Source organism: Chrysochloris asiatica, unplaced genomic scaffold, assembly GCF_000296735.1.
Source record: "Chrysochloris asiatica unplaced genomic scaffold, ChrAsi1.0 scaffold00070, whole genome shotgun sequence".
NCBI classification, from domain to species: domain Eukaryota; kingdom Metazoa; phylum Chordata; class Mammalia; order Afrosoricida; family Chrysochloridae; genus Chrysochloris; species Chrysochloris asiatica.
This window is the reverse complement of record NW_006408588.1, coordinates 15,178,328-15,184,327: the sequence shown is the minus strand read 5'-3', so window position 1 is coordinate 15,184,327 and position 6,000 is coordinate 15,178,328. Positions and strand designations below refer to the sequence as shown.

Below are 6,000 nucleotides of genomic sequence, written 5' to 3'. Positions count from 1 at the left end.
TCCTGAAAGATTTCAATTTTTATTCCATCAATTCCTGGTGCCTTGTTCTTTGCCACTTCTTTCAATGCACTTTGGACTTCCTCTCTGAGTATCATATGGTATCTCTTGAAATGGTTGAACATTAACCATTTCCTTTTGGTACAATGGGAAGGCTTAGTGAGGTGGAAATACTGCTTTCAGAAATGTGTAGACCTAGGTACAGGATGCATAGAAAAACAGTAACTTTTTTACATTTTTTGTTTAATAATGGTTTCTATTATTTTATAGCAATGCTTTTGGACATACTCTCCTATAATGTAAACTTTTAGGATCTACTTTTAACTTGGACCAAGGTAACAACTTCTTTTTTGCAAGAGTCAAAAAAAAAAAGGAAATCTTTATCTGACAACGAATCTACGGCAGCAAATCAAATTAAATGAGAGATGGAGATGCTGCTGACAACCCAAGGGCTTTGCCAGAGGTCTTGATCCTGAATGAAGAACTGATGCCAAAGGCAGCAGTGGAGAATTAATGTTTCTCATGAAATGGAAAGATTCAGATGAAGCAGACTTGGTGCTGGCAAAAGAGGCAAACATGCCCTCAAACTGTCATTGCGTTTTATGAAGAGAGATTAACCTGGCATTCTTGTCCAGAAGATGAGTCTCAGTAATTGTTTGCATTGTCCTGGTGTGGCGCTGTGGTCTAAAGCACCACAAGGTCGGTGGTTCAAACTCACCAGTTGCTCCTTGGAAACCCTAAACAGGGTCGCTATGAGTTTGAACTGACTCGATGGCACTTAACAACAGATATATATATGCGAAATTTGTGTCTTGAGGGAAAAAAAATCAAAGGTACTAAAAGAAGAATTCTAAGCTGTGCTGAAAGCATTGGCGAAAACAAGGATCTAGGAACTGATGGAATACCAGCTGAGATGTTTCAACAAAGGGGTGCAGTGCTAGAAACGCTCAGTCATCTGTGCCAAGCCAAGCAATTTGGAAGGCAGCTACCTGGCCAACCGACTAGAAGAGATCTCCTTATTTGTGCTCATTACAAAGAATGGTGGCCCAGAAGAATGCAGGGACCATTGAACAATATCATTAATGTCATACACAAATAAAATTTTACAGACAGTAATTCAAAACTGGTTGCAGGACATCCATAGGCAACTGCCAGAAATTCGAGCTGGAATCATTTTCCATTGTATTTTCGAACTGGTTATTATTGGTATGTCTGAAAACAATTCATTTTTGCACACTGATTTTTTAGACAGCCCCTTACTACTGGATTAATTTATTAGTTCTAACATATTGTAGTTAATTCTCTTGGATTATTTATGTTGCTGATCATATCTTCAGACAATGAGAATGCTACTTTTCTTTTCTAATATTTAAAACTTGCTGTAGGCTACAAAGGCAAGAAGTGACTGGCTTACAAGCTTTCAAGAGGGAACCTAGACCCAGAGGGCCTGGAGGAAGGTAGAATCTCCAGTGAGTAGTGTTCAATCTGACTAGGCGGGGCTGATACAATGAAATGCAGACGGGTCTCTTGTGATACAATGGTGAATGATTGTTATCAGGACTGACTGTGAGGGTTGGAAATGTAAAGGTGGACGTTTTATAGCAAGGAGGAGAGTGATTGACTTTTCGGTCTGAGAACAGAGGTCCCGAGGACCATCAAGAGAGAAGAGCAGAGAGTGGGACCCTACCCAGAGAAGCAGTGATGCCTGAAATGGAGCCAGAGATGATGACGGGGAGCTATGGAGCAGCTGGAGACTTTGGATCCAGAGAGGGAGAGCGACTGTGTGCTGAAGACCTGGGGGGCACGGGGGAAGGATTGCATGGAGGGAATTGTAACCATGGCAATGAGACGATATATGATAGAATGAATGTAAAACTAATGTTCTCCCATGTCAACTATCACATAATTCACAATAAAACATTAAAAAAAAAAAAACTTGCTGTAGGATAAGCACTGGACTGCTAACTGTAAGATCGGAAATTCAAACCCATCAGCCGCTCCGTGGGAGAAAGATGAAACTGTCTGTTCCCATAGACTGACAATCTCAGAAACCCTAGCAAGTAGCCCTATAGGGTTGCAATGAGTTGGAACCGACTCAATTGCAATGGGTTAATGATTGTTTTGGGTTGCATTAGCTAATACCTCTAACATAATGTTGATACAATGTTGACAACTCTTTGTAAAAATTGCAAATGACCCAGCCCTAGCCCAGCTCAGAACCAGAATCTTTTAAGGAGACATCTGGCATTTATCAGATTGTCAAACTTCCCAAATGATTCTCTGGTTGTAAACACAGTAATCTGAACAACATATTATCTCATTTTATACACTGACTAATTTATAATCTCATTTTCATTGCACTGGCATCAGACTGAGCCTAAGAAGTATTTGTGCTTTGATGAACCTGTTTATTCTTCCATTAACTCAGCATTTACTAAGCACCTATTATGTGCCAAGCACTGGTTAGGTGCTGGAGAAAGAAAGATGATGAAGGGATGGTTTCTGCTCTCATGATTTCATAGTCCAGAAGCATGTGGAAGAGACTTGGAAAAGTTCTGCTGGTCTGTTGCCAGGCCCACTGGAATTTAAATCATCACCTTGCCTTTCCTGCCTTTTAGGAAACGAGCATTTAGAACCATCCCACCCCACCCCTGGTAAAGCTAGTTTTTCTAGTGTTGTTAGGTGTCCTCAAGTCAGCTGTGACTCATAGCCAGTTTACACACAGCAGAACAACACACTGTCCCATCCTACACCATCCTCATGATTGTTGAAAAGTTTCAACCCATTGTTACTGCCCGAATGCCAATTGATATTGATGGGGGTCTTCATCTTTTTTGTTGACCCTCCACTTTACCAAGCATGATGTCTTTCCTCCAGAGACTTGTCCCTCCTGATGACAAGTCCACAGTATGAGAGACAAAGTTCGACATCCTGATTTCTAAGGAGTATTCTGGCCATACTTCATCCAACACAGATTTGTTTATTCTTCTGGAAGTCCATGGTGGTTTCAATATTCTTCTCCAACACCATAACTCAAAATGCAACAGTTCTTCTACGGTTTTCCTTATTCACTGTTCAACTTTCACATGCATATGAGGCAAAATCGAAAATACCATGATCAGGAGCACCTTGGTCATCCTCCAACTGTTAGTTTTGCTCTTGAACACTTTATGCAGCAGATTTGCCTAATACAACATGTCATATTTCTTGGCTTCCATGGGTACTGATGGAGGGTACAAGCAAAATGAAGTGTTTGTTTGACAAATTCAATCTTTTCTCCATTTATCATGATGTTTATTGGTCCAGTGGTGAAGATTTTTCTTTCTTTACATTGAGATGCAATCCATACTGATTTTAAGTAGTACTTTTAAGTCCTCTTCACTTTCAGAAAACAAGATTGTCATCTGCATATCACAGGTTGTTAATGAGTCTTCCTTCAATCCTGAGGCCATGTTCTTCTTCATATAATCCATCTTCTTGGATTATTTGCTCAGCATACAGATTGAATAAGTATGGTGAAAAAATACAACCTTGGCACACACTTTTGCCTGATTTTAAACCAATATTCCCTTATTCTGTTCTAACAACTGTTCCTTGTTCTATATATAGGTTCCTCATGGGCACAATTAAGTATTCCGAAATACCCATTCTTTGCAATATTATTCATAGTTTATCATGATCTACACAGTCAAAAGAATTTACATAGTCAATAAAGCACAAGTAAACATCTTTCTGGTATTCTCTGCTTTAAGCCAAGATCCATCTGACATCAGCAATGATATCCCTAGTTCCACATCCTCTTCTGAATCTGGCTTGAATTTCTGGCAGTTCTCTGTCCATGTGCTGTTGAAACTGCTTTTGAATTATCTTCAGGGAAATTTTACTTGTATGTGATCTTAATGATATTGTTGCTGATTTCTGAATTCTTTTGGGAATGGACCTCTCTTTGGAATGGACATAAATATGGATCTCTTTCAATCAGTTGGCCAGGTAGCCATCTTCCAAATTTTTTGGCACAGATGAATGAATGCCTCTAGTACTAACTACATCAGTTTGTTGAAAAGATTTCCATTTCTGTCAATTTTGTCAATTCCTGGAGCCTTGTTTTTGTCAATGCCTTCAGTGCAGCCCAAACTTCTTCCTTCAGTACCATTGGCTCTTGGTCACATGCTACCTCTTGATATGGTTGAACATTGACCATTTCTTTTTGGTACAGTGTATTCCTTCCATCTTCTTTAATGTTTTCTGTATCATTCAATATTTTGTCTATAGAATCCTTCGATCTCATTGTTGTTTGGTGCCATCAAGTTGGTTCCGACTCATAGCAACCTTATGTACAATAGAACGAGACACTGCCTAGTCCTGTGCCAACCTCACAATAGTTGTTACTCTTGAGCCCACTGTTGCTGCCACTGTGCCAATCCATCTTGTTAGGGGTCTCCCTCTTTTTTGTTGACCCTCCACTTTACCAAGCATGATGTCCTTCTCCAGGAACTGGTCCCTCCTCATAATATATCATTGTTGTTGTTGTTAATTGCCATCAAGTCGGTTCCCACTCATAGTAACCCAGTATAGGGTTTCCAAGGCGCAACTGATGAATTTGAACTGCTGATCTTGCAATTCAAACAACCTTGCAGTCCAGTGCTTATCCTACAGCACCACGAAATGCAAATCAAAATGAGATACTACTTCATACACATTAGGATGGCTATGATCAGAAAAATGGAAAATAACAAGCGCTGGCAAGAACATGGAGTAATCAGAACCTTCATCCACAAATGGTGGGCTCGAAAAATGGTGCAGCCACTATGGAACACAGCATGGCTGGTTTCTAACTACCTCATCAAAACTGGGTGCTGTCGAATCGATTTGGACTCATTGTGCCCCCTCTACAACTGTGTAGAGCTGCTCCATAGGCTATCCAAGGCTGTAAATCTTTATAGAAGCACACTGTCACATCTTTCTCCAGTAGAGCAACTGCTGGGATTGATCCCCGACCTTTTGGATAGCAGCCAAGCTCTTCACCACTGTGCCACCAGGGCTCCTTTGGTGTTGTTAAGTGCCGTAGAGTTGGTTTCTACTCATAGTGACCCCATATCGGGTTTCCAAGGAGTGACTGGTGGGTTTGAACTGCCTACCTTGCGATTAGCTCTTAAGTGCTTATCATACAGCGCCACACCAGGACTCCTTATGACCCAGCATTTCCACTCCTTGAAATCCAAAAGCAGAGATGCAAACAGGTACAATGCCGACTGTAGCACTAGTCACAACAGCCAAAAGGTAGAAAACACTCAAGTGTCCATCAACGGATGAATAATTAAATGAAATGTGTTACGGAATGTTACTCAATTATAAAGAGTTCTGGTATGGCACTGCAGGATAAACACTGGACTGCTAGCTACAAGGTTAGTGGTTCAAACCCACCAGTTGCTCCATGGAAACCTTATAAAGGGTCACTATGAGGAGTCCTGGTGTGGCGCTGTGGGTTGATGCGCCACATTGCAAAGCCATTTGAACTGCAAGGTTGGTGGTTCAAGCTCACCAGCTGCTCTTCGGAAACCTTATACAGGGGTCTCTAAGGGTCGGAACTGACTTGATGGCACTTAACAAGTTTGAACTGACAGCACTTAACAACAACAAAGAGAAATGAAGTTCTAATATATGTCATGACACTGATGAACCTGGAAAACATTCCGAGTGAAAAGAGTCCAAGGACGAATATTGTTTGAATTATTCAGAATAGGCAAATGTACAGAAACCAACATCTATTCGTGGTTTGCTGGGGCAGGTGGATGAGGAGAGGGGCTGGGGGAGAGATGGTATTAAGAAATACAGTGCTTTTGTTAATGATGATGACAAATTTGGAAACAGGTCGTGGTGATTGTTACATAATACAATGAATGTAAAAAGGGTTGAAATGTTTTGTTCCATTTATTTTACCACAATACAAAATTTTAAAACTTAAAAAAAATATCATCATGGACAAAATATCAAATTTAAAAA

General features: G+C 40.5%; 1 protein-coding gene across 1 annotated transcript in view; it reads left to right on the top strand.

The window, feature by feature from the left end:
* LOC102837223 (chromosome unknown open reading frame, human C14orf166B) overlaps positions 1-6,000 on the top strand; it is a 61,788-nt gene that overhangs the window by 31,405 nt on the left and 24,383 nt on the right. The window lies entirely within an intron of this gene.